At 48.2% G+C, this 12,590-nt stretch overlaps 1 protein-coding gene across 1 annotated transcript in view; it reads left to right on the top strand.

The window, feature by feature from the left end:
* GLYR1 (glyoxylate reductase 1 homolog) overlaps positions 1-12,590 on the top strand; it is a 482,931-nt gene that overhangs the window by 291,979 nt on the left and 178,362 nt on the right. The gene's annotated exons all lie outside the window — the stretch shown is intronic.

Raw genomic sequence — 12,590 nt, forward strand, 5'->3', positions numbered from 1 at the left:
CGAACGTCTGGTTTTAAACCAGAGATACAGCAGGCAGTGCTCAATATTCCCTTCAATGAGAAACAACTGGTTCGATGGCATCTGTCGCTGTAGATACGCATGTTCTGCAATAGCTCGCCATCTGGTGTTGGGCCGGAGTGTTACAAGTTGTTTTTGTTCGAAGAAGTCTTTCAAGTCACGTGACCGAGTGACTCCTCCTTTTGTCTCCATTGCGCATGGGCGTCGACTCCATCTTCGATTGTTTTTTTTCCGCCATCGGGTTCGGACGTGTTCCTGTCGCTCCGAGTTTCGGAACGGAAAATTAGCTAATTTCGGAAGATTTTCGTCGGTATTGTTGCGTTCGGGATCGGCGTACTTAGATTCCACACCGCATCGAAGATCGAAGAGCTCCGGTGCCCTTCGGGGTAGTTTTTCGATCCCCCGTCGGGGCCTGGTCGGCCCGACCGCGTGCTGAAGAACGCCGATGGAACGGACCCCGTTCCGTTTCTGCCCCAAATGCCACAATAAATACCCCTACACAGACCAACACTTGGTCTGCAACCTGTGCCTGTCACCTGAGCACAGCGAAGACACCTGCGAGGCCTGTCGTGCGTTCCGGTCCCGAAAAACACTCCGAGACCGTCGAGCCAGAAGACTTCAGATGGCGTCCGCACCGACAGCCCAACGGGAGTTCGAGGAACAGGAAGAGGAAGGTACCTTCTCGATCCAAGACTCAGACTCCGAAGGATTCGACGATACACAAACCGTGAGTAAGACGTCGAAAACCACACAGAGAAACATTTATAAGGCCCAGGGGACGCCACTGCCATCCGGCCATGGCTCCACCCATAAATTCGGTGACCGACCGTCGGCACCGAAAAAGGCCCAAACAGTGCCGAGGTCGTCCGACTCCGGTCGAGACACCGGCACGCAGCCTTCTCGGGACCGAGAAAGTGCTGGAGACAAGCCTCGACACCGAGATGCCGGTGTGGACACGGCTCAACGCCGAGACAGCGGCACCGAAGCAGATCGACGCCGAGAGGTTTCGGCCCCGAAAAAGAAAAAAGTCACCTCGGAGCCGAAAAAACACGCAGACAGGGTTTCGATGCCGAAACAAACTGCAAGCGACCCAGCTTCAGGCTCTTATACAGAAGAGCACTCGCTAACCTCCCAAATGCAAAAGCATAGGTTTGAGGAAGAGCTACAAGCAACTGATGTGGACCATACGCAAAAGCGTATCTTCATACAGCAGGGGACAGGAAAAATAAGCACCCTTCCCCCCATTAGGAGAAAGAGAAGGTTGGAGTTCCAGACTGAACAGACACCACAACCAAAAGTGGTGAAAAGAGTTACCCCACCACCCTCTCCTCCGCCCGTGATTAACGTCTCACCAGCACAAACTCCATCACACTCCCCAGCTCACACCACCATGAGCCAGGGTGACCAAGATCAGGACGCATGGGACCTATACGACGCCCCAGTGTCAGATAACAGTCCGGAGGCATACCCTACGAAGCCATCTCCACCAGAAGACAGCACCGCGTATTCTCAAGTGGTGGCTAGAGCAGCACAATTTCACAACGTAAGCCTCCACTCAGAACAGGTCGAGGATGATTTTTTATTCAACACACTCTCCTCCACCCACAGCTCATACCAAAGCCTGCCTATGCTCCCTGGTATGCTCCGGCACGCAAAAGACATCTTTAAGGAGCCGGTCAAAAGTAGGGCAATCACACCAAGGGTGGAAAAAAAGTATAAGGCGCCTCCTACAGACCCGGTTTTCATCACTACACAGCTGCCACCAGACTCTGTCGTTGTAGGAGCAGCTAGGAAAAGGGCCAACTCTCACACATCTGGAGATGCACCACCCCCAGATAAAGAAAGCCGCAAGTTCGATGCAGCTGGTAAGAGTCGCAGCACAAGCTGCAAACCAGTGGCGCATCGCGAACTCCCAGGCACTACTTGCGCGCTATGACAGAGCCCACTGGGACGAGATGCAACATCTCATTGAACATCTGCCCAAGGACTTACAAAATAGGGCAAAACAAGTGGTTGAGGAGGGACAGACCATTTCCAACAACCAGATCCGCTCCTCCATGGACGCTGCAGATACAGCTGCACGGACAATTAATACATCTGTAACTATCAGAAGGCATGCATGGCTCCGAACGTCTGGATTTAAACCAGAGATTCAACAAGCAGTTCTCAATATGCCTTTTAATGAAAAAGAACTGTTCGGTCCAGAAGTGGACACAGCGATTGAGAAACTCAAAAAAGATACGGACACTGCCAAAGCCATGGGCGCACTCTACTCCCCGCAGAGCAGAGGGAATTACAGCACATTCCGTAAAACGCCCTTTCGAGGGGGGTTTCGGGGTCAAAGCACACAAGCCAGCACCTCACAAGCAACACCGTCCAGTTACCAGGGACAGTATAGAGGAGGTTTTCGGGGACAATATAGAGGAGGGCAATTCCCTAGAAATAGAGGAAGATTTCAGAGCCCCAAAACCCCTACTACTAAACAGTGACTCACATGTCACTCACCCCCTCCACACAACACCAGTGGGGGGAAGAATAGGTCATTATTACAAAGCATGGGAGGAAATCACTACAGACACTTGGGTTCTAGCAATTATCCAACATGGTTATTGCATAGAATTTCTACAATTCCCTCCAAACATACCACCAAAAGCACAAAATTTAACAACACACCATTCCAATCTCCTGGAGATAGAAGTGCAGGCACTATTGCAAAAGAATGCAATCGAATTAGTGCCAAACACACAAATAAACACAGGAGTTTACTCACTGTACTTTCTGATACCAAAGAAGGACAAAATGCTGAGACCAATCCTAGACCTCAGAGTAGTGAACACTTTCATCAAATCAGACCACTTCCACATGGTCACACTACAAGAAGTATTGCCATTGCTAAAACTACACGACTACATGGCAACTTTAGACCTCAAGGATGCTTATTTCCATATACCAATACACCCATCGCACAGGAAATACCTAAGGTTTGTATTCAAAGGAATACATTACCAATTCAAGGTACTGCCTTTCGGATTAACAACCGCACCAAGAGTCTTTACCAAATGTCTAGCGGTAGTCGCTGCACACATAAGAAGGCAGCAAATACATGTGTTCCCATATTTGGACGACTGGCTAATCAAGGCCCATTCGTTCATAGAGTGCTCAAATCACACAAATCAGATCATACAAACCCTCTTCAAACTCGGGTTCACCGTCAACTTTACAAAATCCAACATTCTGCCGCGCAAGGTACAACAATACCTAGGAGCCATAATAGACACATCAAAGGGAGTAGCCACTCCAAGTCCACAAAGAATTCTAAATTTCAACACCATCATACAACGCATGTATCCAACACAAAACATACAAGCAAAGATGGTATTACAACTCCTAGGCATGATGTCTTCATGCATAGCCATTGTCCCAAACGCAAGACTGCACATGAGGCCCTTACAACAATGCCTAGCATCACAGTGGTCTCAAGCACAGGGTCACCTTCTAGATCTGGTGTTAATAGACCGCCAAACTTACCTCTCGCTTCTGTGGTGGAACAACATAAATTTAAACAAGGGGCGGCCTTTCCAAGACCCAGTGCCACAATACGTAATAACAACAGATGCTTCCATGACAGGGTGGGGAGCACACCTCGATCAACACAGCATACAAGGACAATGGAACGTACATCAAACAAAACTGCATATCAATCACCTAGAACTTCTAGCAGTTTTTCAAGCACTAAAAGCTTTCCAACCAATAATAGTTCACAAATACATTCTCGTCAAAACAGACAACATGACAACAATGTATTATCTAAACAAGCAGGGGGGGACGCACTCCACGCAGTTAAGCCTGCTAGCACAAAAGATTTGGCGTTGGGCAATTCACAACCAAATTCGCCTAATAGCACAATTTATACCAGGGATCCAAAATCAACTCGCAGACAATCTCTCTCGAGATCACCAACAGGTCCACGAATGGGAAATTCACCCCCAAATTCTGAACACTTATTTCAAACTCTGGGGAACACCTCAGATAGACTTGTTTGCGACAAGGGAGAACGCAAAATGCCAAAACTTCGCATCCAGATACCCACACGAACAATCCCAAGGCAATGCCCTATGGATGAACTGGTCAGGGATATTTGCTTACGCTTTTCCTCCTCTCCCTCTCCTTCCTTACCTGGTAAACAAACTCAGTCAAATCAAACTCATATTGATAGCACCAACTTGGGCAAGGCAACCCTGGTACACAACGCTGCTAGACCTATCAGTGGTACCCTGCATCAAATTGCCCAACAGGCCAGATCTGTTGACACAGCACAACCAAAAGATCAGACACCCAGATCCAGCATCGCTGAATCTAGCAATCTGGCTCCTGAAATCCTAGAATTCGGGCACTTACAACTTACCCAAGAATGTATGGAAGTCATAAAACAAGCCAGAAGGCCATCCACCAGGCACTGCTATGCAAGTAAATGGAAGAGGTTTGTTTGCTACTGCCATATTAATCAAATACAACCATTACACACAACTCCAGAACATGTAGTGGGTTACTTGCTTCACTTACAAAAATCTAACCTGGCTTTCTCTTCCATTAAAATACACCTTGCAGCAATATCTGCATACCTGCAGACTACCTATTCAACTTCCCTATATAAGATACCAGTCATTAAAGCATTCATGGAGGGCCTTAGGAGAATTATACCACCAAGAACACCACCTGTTCCTTCATGGAACCTAAATGTTGTCCTAACTAGACTTATGGGTCCACCTTTTGAACCCATGCACTCCTGCGACATACAGTTCCTAACCTGGAAGGTGGCATTTCTCATCGCCATTACTTCCCTAAGAAGAGTAAGCGAGATTCAGGCATTTACAATACAGGAACCTTTTATACAACTACACAAAAATAAAGTCGTCCTAAGGACCAATCCTAAATTTTTGCCAAAGGTTATTTCACCGTTCCATCTAAATCAAACAGTGGAACTTCCAGTGTTTTTTCCACAGCCAGATACCGTAGCTGAAAGGGCACTACATACATTAGATGTCAAAAGAGCATTGATGTATTACATTGACAGAACAAAAAACATCAGAAAGACTAAACAACTATTTATTGCATTTCAAAAACCTCATGCAGGAAACCCAATATCAAAACAAGGTATAGCCAGATGGATAGTTAAATGCATCCAAATCTGCTACCTTAAAGCTAAACGACAGCTGCCCATTACACCAAGGGCACACTCAACCAGAAAGAAAGGTGCTACCATGGCCTTTCTAGGAAACATCCCAATGCAAGAAATATGTAAGGCAGCCACATGGTCTACGCCTCACACATTCACCAAGCACTACTGTGTAGACGTGTTATCCGCACAACAAGCCACAGTAGGTCAAGCCGTATTAAGAACATTATTTCAGACTACTTCCACTCCTACAGGCTGATCCACCGCTTTTGGGGAAATAACTGCTTACTAGTCTATGCAGAACATGCGTATCTACAGCGACAGATGCCATCGAACTGAAAATGTCACTTACCCAGTGTACATCTGTTCGTGGCATCAGTCGCAGTAGATTCGCATGTGCCCACCCGCCTCCCCGGGAGCCTGTAGCAGTTTGGAAGTTACCTTCAATTATTTATATATGTATCATCTCAACCTTAAATAGGTGCATACTTAGTCACTCCATTGCATGGGCACTATTACTACAATTCAACTCCTACCTCACCCTCTGCGGGGAAAAACAATCGAAGATGGAGTCGACGCCCATGCGCAATGGAGACAAAAGGAGGAGTCACTCGGTCCTGTGACTTGAAAGACTTCTTCGAACAAAAACAACTTGTAACACTCCGGCTCAACACCAGATGGCGAGCTATTGCAGAACATGCGAATCTACTGCGACTGATGCCACGAACAGATGTACACTGGGTAAGTGACATTTTCATTCGGACCAGAGGTGGACACGGCAATTGAGAAACTGAAAAAGGACACTGACACTGCTAAAGCCATGGGCGCACTCTACTCCCCGCAGAGCAGAGGCACTTACAGCACCTTCCGCAAGACAACCTTTAGAGGGGGGTTTCGGGGTCAGGCCACACAAGCCAGCACCTCACAGGCAACACCGTCCAGCTACCAGGGACAGTACAGGGGAGGTTTTCGGGGCCAATATAGAGGGGGACAATTCCCTAGGAATAGGGGAAAATTTCAAAGCCCCAAAACCCCTACAAACCAAGCAGTGACTCACATGTCACTTGTAGGAAGTTGGCTCTGTATGTGCTATTTCAAAGTAAGGAATAGCATGCACAGAGTCCAAGGGTTCCCCTTAGAGGTAAAATAGTGGTAAAAATAGATAATACTAATGCTCTATTTTGTGGTAGTGTGGTCGAGCAGTAGGCTTATCCAAGGAGTAGTGTTAAGCATTTGTTGTACATACACATAGACAATAAATGAGGTACACACACTCAGAGACAAATCCAGCCAATAGGTTTTTATATAGAAAAATATCTTTTCTTAGTTTATTTTAAGAACCACAGGTTCAAATTCTACATGTAATATCTCATTCGAAAGGTATTGCAGGTAAGTACTTTAGGAACTTCAAATCATCAAAATTGCATGTATACTTTTAAAGTTATTGACAAATAGCTGTTTTAAAAGTGGACACTTAGTGCAATTTTCACAGTTCCTAGGGGAGGTAAGTTTTGATTAGTTTTACCAGGTAAGTAAGACACTTACAGGGTTCAGTTCTTGGTCCAAGGTAGCCCACCGTTGGGGGTTCAGAGCAACCCCAAAGTCACCACACCAGCAGCTCAGGGCCGGTCAGGTGCAGAGTTCAAAGTGGTGCCCAAAACACATAGGCTAGAATGGAGAGAAGGGGGTGCCCCGGTTCCGGTCTGCTTGCAGGTAAGTACCCGCGTCTTCGGAGGGCAGACCAGGGGGGTTTTGTAGGGCACCGGGGGGGACACGAGTCCACACAGAAATTTCACCCTCAGCGGCGCGGGGGCGGCCGGGTGCAGTGTAGAAACAAGCGTCGGGTTCGCAATGTTAGTCTACGAGAGATCTCGGGATCTCTTCAGCGCTGCAGGCAGGCAAGGGGGGGGTTCCTCGGGGAAACCTCCACTTGGGCAAGGGAGAGGGACTCCTGGGGGTCACTTCTCCAGTGAAAGTCCGGTCCTTCAGGTCCTGGGGGCTGCGGGTGCAGGGTCTCTCCCAGGCGTCGGGACTTTAGGTTCAAAGAGTCGCGGTCAGGGGAAGCCTCGGGATTCCCTCTGCAGGCGGCGCTGTGGGGGCTCAGGGGGGACAGGTTTTGGTACTCACAGAATCAGAGTAGTCCTGGGGTCCCTCCTGAGGTGTCGGATCGCCACCAGCCGAGTCGGGGTCGCCGGGTGCAGTGTTGCAAGTCTCACGCTTCTTGCGGGGAGCTTGCAGGGTTCTTTAAAGTTGCTGGAAACAAAGTTGCAGCTTTTCTTGGAGCAGGTCCGCTGTCCTCGGGAGTTTCTTGTCTTTTCGAAGCAGGGGCAGTCCTCAGAGGATGTCGAGGTCGCTGGTCCCTTCGGAAGGCGTCGCTGGAGCAGGATCTTTGGAAGGCAGGAGACAGGCCGGTGAGTTTCTGGAGCCAAGGCAGTTGTCGTCTTCTGGTCTTCCGCTGCGGGGGTTTTCAGCTGGGCAGTCCTTCTTCTTGTTGCAGGAATCTAATTTTCTAGGGTTCAGGGTAGCCCTTAAATACTAAATTTAAGGGCGTGTTTAGGTCTGGGGGGTTAGTAGCCAATGGCTACTAGCCCTGAGGGTGGGTACACCCTCTTTGTGCCTCCTCCCAAGGGGAGGGGGTCACAATCCTAACCCTATTGGGGGAATCCTCCATCTGCAAGATGGAGGATTTCTAAAAGTTAGAGTCACTTCAGCTCAGGACACCTTAGGGGCTGTCCTGACTGGCCAGTGACTCCTCCTTGTTGCTTTCTTTGTTCCCTCCAGCCTTGCCGCCAAAAGTGGGGGCCGTGGCCGGAGGGGGCGGGCAACTCCACTAAGCTGGAGTGCCCTGCTGGGCTGTGACAAAGGGGTGAGCCTTTGAGGCTCACCGCCAGGTGTCACAGCTCCTGCCTGGGGGAGGTGTTAGCATCTCCACCCAGTGCAGGCTTTGTTACTGGCCTCAGAGTGACAAAGGCACTCTCCCCATGGGGCCAGCAACATGTCTCTGGTGTGGCAGGCTGCTGGAACTAGTCAGCCTACACAGACAGTCGGTTAAGTTTCAGGGGGCACCTCTAAGGTGCCCTCTGTGGTGTATTTTACAATAAAATGTACACTGGCATCAGTGTGCATTTATTGTGCTGAGAAGTTTGATACCAAACTTCCCAGTTTTCAGTGTAGCCATTATGGTGCTGTGGAGTTCGTGTAAAACAGACTCCCAGACCATATACTCTTATGGCTACCCTGCACTTACAATGTCTAAGGTTTTGCTTAGACACTGTAGGGGCACAGTGCTCATGCACTGGTACCCTCACCTATGGTATAGTGCACCCTGCCTTAGGGCTGTAAGGCCTGCTAGAGGGGTGTCTTACCTATACTGCATAGGCAGTGAGAGGCTGGCATGGCACCCTGAGGGGAGTGCCATGTCGACTTACTCATTTTGTTCTCACTAGCACACACAGGCTTGTAAGCAGTGTGTCTGTGCTGAGTGAGGGGTCTCTAGGGTGGCATAAGACATGCTGCAGCCCTTAGAGACCTTTCTTGGCATCAGGGCCCTTGGTACTAGAAGTACCAGTTACAAGGGACTTATCTGAATGCCAGGGTGTGCCAATTGTGGATACAATGGTACATTTTAGGTGAAGGAACACTGGTGCTGGGGCCTGGTTAGCAGGGTCCCAGCACACTTCTCAGTCAAGTCAGCATCAGTATCAGGCAAAAAGTGGGGGGTAACTGCAACAGGGAGCCATTTCTTTACACAAGCCCCCCCCAGCCCACAGGCCAGGAGACTCAGCCCAAGCTGGGAGAGTCTTCCTAGTCTGTCAGGCGAGGAAGAGTAGGAGAAATAGGCTGGTTAGTTGCAGGGCCTACTCTGCCTTACATCCTTCTGTTCAGGTCATTCCCTTTGGGGAACTGACCTACTTCCACAGTGATAGGACCTAGTCTGAATTGCCTCTTGTCTGCCTCTTCAATGTCTCCACGCATTCTTTCTATTTTGGTCTTAGAGGTATCCACCTCTGCTAACCTTATCTTGGCCAGGGTTACCCCTAGCTTACCCAGAGAGGTTACCCAGAGCTGGAGTAACCCCACCATGACCAATAGGGTCAGGGGGCCTAACTTGCTATTTGGCATGGGGTCAGACCACCATGCTAAGGATAGTGCAGCCATAAAGGCTAACACCCAGCAGAGGCCACTGACAGCTGTCAGTGCCCAGAACCACACCTTTAGCTCTTCACCTAAAAGGGAAGGGGCTAAGTTACAGGCCTCTTTGGGTTCAGGTTGCCTGTCTGCTGTATTAGAGTGGGGGGTTACCACATCTTGTAGTAAACACCCGCCTTCCACTCTTTCTTCTGTTAGCTGAGGAGCCACCCACTCAGGTTTAACAGTTGCCTGACTAGCCAGGACTTCTTGTGGGTCAGGTTGGACTTTATCAGGGCCATTTTTGGAGTTCTCCCCTACTGGAGCAGAATCTCCTTGGCTTGCTGTAACCTTGGCTAAAGGTTGTCCACCCTTCCTACTCTGTTTTCTTTTCTTCTTCTTCTGGGGCCTGCTTGCATTTACTGCAGAGGCAGGACTTCCAGAATCCTTGGGAGAGGACTGGCACTGGACCAGTTCCTCTCTTGGGCTCTGACTAACCTCTGGGTAGTCATTTCCAAGGAGACAATCAAGGGGGAGGTCTGTACTGACTACTACCCTTCTCCAGCTAAGAGTGCCACCCACTTCTATGGGTACTAAAGCCACAGGCCTCTTAGTGACCCTGTCTAGGCTAACTCTTACCCTGGCAGTCTCACCTGGGATGTACTGGTTTGAGAGCACCAGCCTGTCATGCACAATAGTGTGACTGGCACAAGTGTCTCTCAGGGCAGTGGTTGGGATTCCATTCACCAGTAGGTGGTGGAAGTGTCTACTTCCCTCTGGAATCTCCAACTCACCTGTTGGGCCCTGTTTCCAGTTGAAGGCTATGAAGACCTCCTCATCTGAGGAGTCATCTCCCATGGCTACACTGGTTACCCCTGGAATTTTGTTCTGGGGTTTGTTTTTGGGACAAGAAGTGTCCTTGGTGTGGTGCCCAGACTGTTTACAGTTGTGGCACCATGCCTTAGTGGCATCCCAGTTCTTACCCTGGTACCCACCTTTGTTTTGGGTTGTGTCTTGGGGCCCACCCACCTGTTCTGGTTTTTGGGGGCCTACAGAGGACTCTTTTTCTTTGTTTCTAGTGTCACCCACTTTCTCCTGGGGAGTTTTTGTAACCCCTTTCTTTTGGTCACCCCCAGTGGAAGTTTTGGTTACCCTAGTCTTGACCCAGTGGTCTGCCTTCTTTCCCAATTCTTGGGGAGAAATTGGACCTAGGTCTACCAGATACTGATGCAACTTTTCATTGAAGCAGTTACTTAAAATGTGTTCTTTCATAAACAAATTATAAAGCCCAACATAGTCACACACTTCATTTCCAGTTAACCAACCATCTAGTGTTTTTACTGAGTAGTCTACAAAATCAACCCAGGTCTGGCTCGAGGATTTTTGAGCCCCCCTGAACCTAATTCTATACTCCTCAGTGGAGAATCCAAAGCCCTCAATCAGGGTACCCTTCATGAGGTCATAAGATTCTGCATCTTTTCCAGAGAGTGTGAGGAGTCTATCCCTACACTTTCCAGTGAACATTTCCCAAAGGAGAGCACCCCAGTGAGATCTGTTCACTTTTCTGGTTACACAAGCCCTCTCAAAAGCTGTGAACCATTTGGTGATGTCATCACCATCTTCATATTTTGTTACAATCCCTTTGGGGATTTTTAGGATGTCAGGAGAATCTCTGACCCTATTTAAGTTGCTGCCACCATTGATGGGACCTAGGCCCATCTCTTTTCTTTCCCTTTCTATGGCTAGGAGCTGCTTTTCCAAAGCCAATCTTTTGGCCATCCTGGCTAACTGGATGTCCTCTTCACTGGGGTTATCCTCAGTGATTTCAGAGGTGTTGGTCTCTCCTGTGAGGGAACCAGCATCTCTGACTATTATTTTTGGAGTCAGGGTTTGAGGGACCCTGTTCTCCCTAGATAGGACTGGTAGGGGGGAATTGTCCTCCAAGTCACTATCCTCTTCCTCTGAGTTGCCACCCTCAGAGGGGTTGGCCTTTTCAAACTCTGCCAAAAGCTCCTGGAGCTGTATTTTGGTAGGTTTGGGGCCCATTGTTATTTTCTTTATTTTACAGAGTGACCTTAGCTCCCTCATCTTAAGATGGAGGTAAGGTGTGGTGTCGAGTTCCACCACAGTCACATCTGTGCTAGACATTTTGCTTCTAAAAGTTGGAATACTTTTTAAGAATCTAAAACTGGTTCTAGAATCTAATTCAAACTTTTAACAAACTTTTAAACTCTAAAAGAAATGCTAAACAGGATCTAACACAAGGCCCTAGCAGGTCTTTTAAGAATTTAGAAAACTTTTCAAATTGCAAAAATCAATTTCTAATGACAATTTTGGAATTTGTCGTGTGATCAGGTATTGGCTGAGTAGTCCAGCAAATGCAAAGTCTTGTACCCCACCGCTGATCCACCAATGTAGGAAGTTGGCTCTGTATGTGCTATTTCAAAGTAAGGAATAGCATGCACAGAGTCCAAGGGTTCCCCTTAGAGGTAAAATAGTGGTAAAAATAGATAATACTAATGCTCTATTTTGTGGTAGTGTGGTCGAGCAGTAGGCTTATCCAAGGAGTAGTGTTAAGCATTTGTTGTACATACACATAGACAATAAATGAGGTACACACACTCAGAGACAAATCCAGCCAATAGGTTTTTATATAGAAAAATATCTTTTCTTAGTTTATTTTAAGAACCACAGGTTCAAATTCTACATGTAATATCTCATTCGAAAGGTATTGCAGGTAAGTACTTTAGGAACTTCAAATCATCAAAATTGCATGTATACTTTTAAAGTTATTGACAAATAGCTGTTTTAAAAGTGGACACTTAGTGCAATTTTCACAGTTCCTAGGGGAGGTAAGTTTTGATTAGTTTTACCAGGTAAGTAAGACACTTACAGGGTTCAGTTCTTGGTCCAAGGTAGCCCACCGTTGGGGGTTCAGAGCAACCCCAAAGTCACCACACCAGCAGCTCAGGGCCGGTCAGGTGCAGAGTTCAAAGTGGTGCCCAAAACACATAGGCTAGAATGGAGAGAAGGGGGTGCCCCGGTTCCGGTCTGCTTGCAGGTAAGTACCCGCGTCTTCGGAGGGCAGACCAGGGGGGTTTTGTAGGGCACCGGGGGGGACACGAGTCCACACAGAAATTTCACCCTCAGCGGCGCGGGGGCGGCCGGGTGCAGTGTAGAAACAAGCGTCGGGTTCGCAATGTTAGTCTACGAGAGATCTCGGGATCTCTTCAGCGCTGCAGGCAGGCAAGGGGGGGGTTCCTCGGGG

The sequence above is a fragment of the Pleurodeles waltl genome, chromosome 10 (assembly GCF_031143425.1).
Source record: "Pleurodeles waltl isolate 20211129_DDA chromosome 10, aPleWal1.hap1.20221129, whole genome shotgun sequence".
Lineage (NCBI taxonomy): Eukaryota > Metazoa > Chordata > Amphibia > Caudata > Salamandridae > Pleurodeles > Pleurodeles waltl.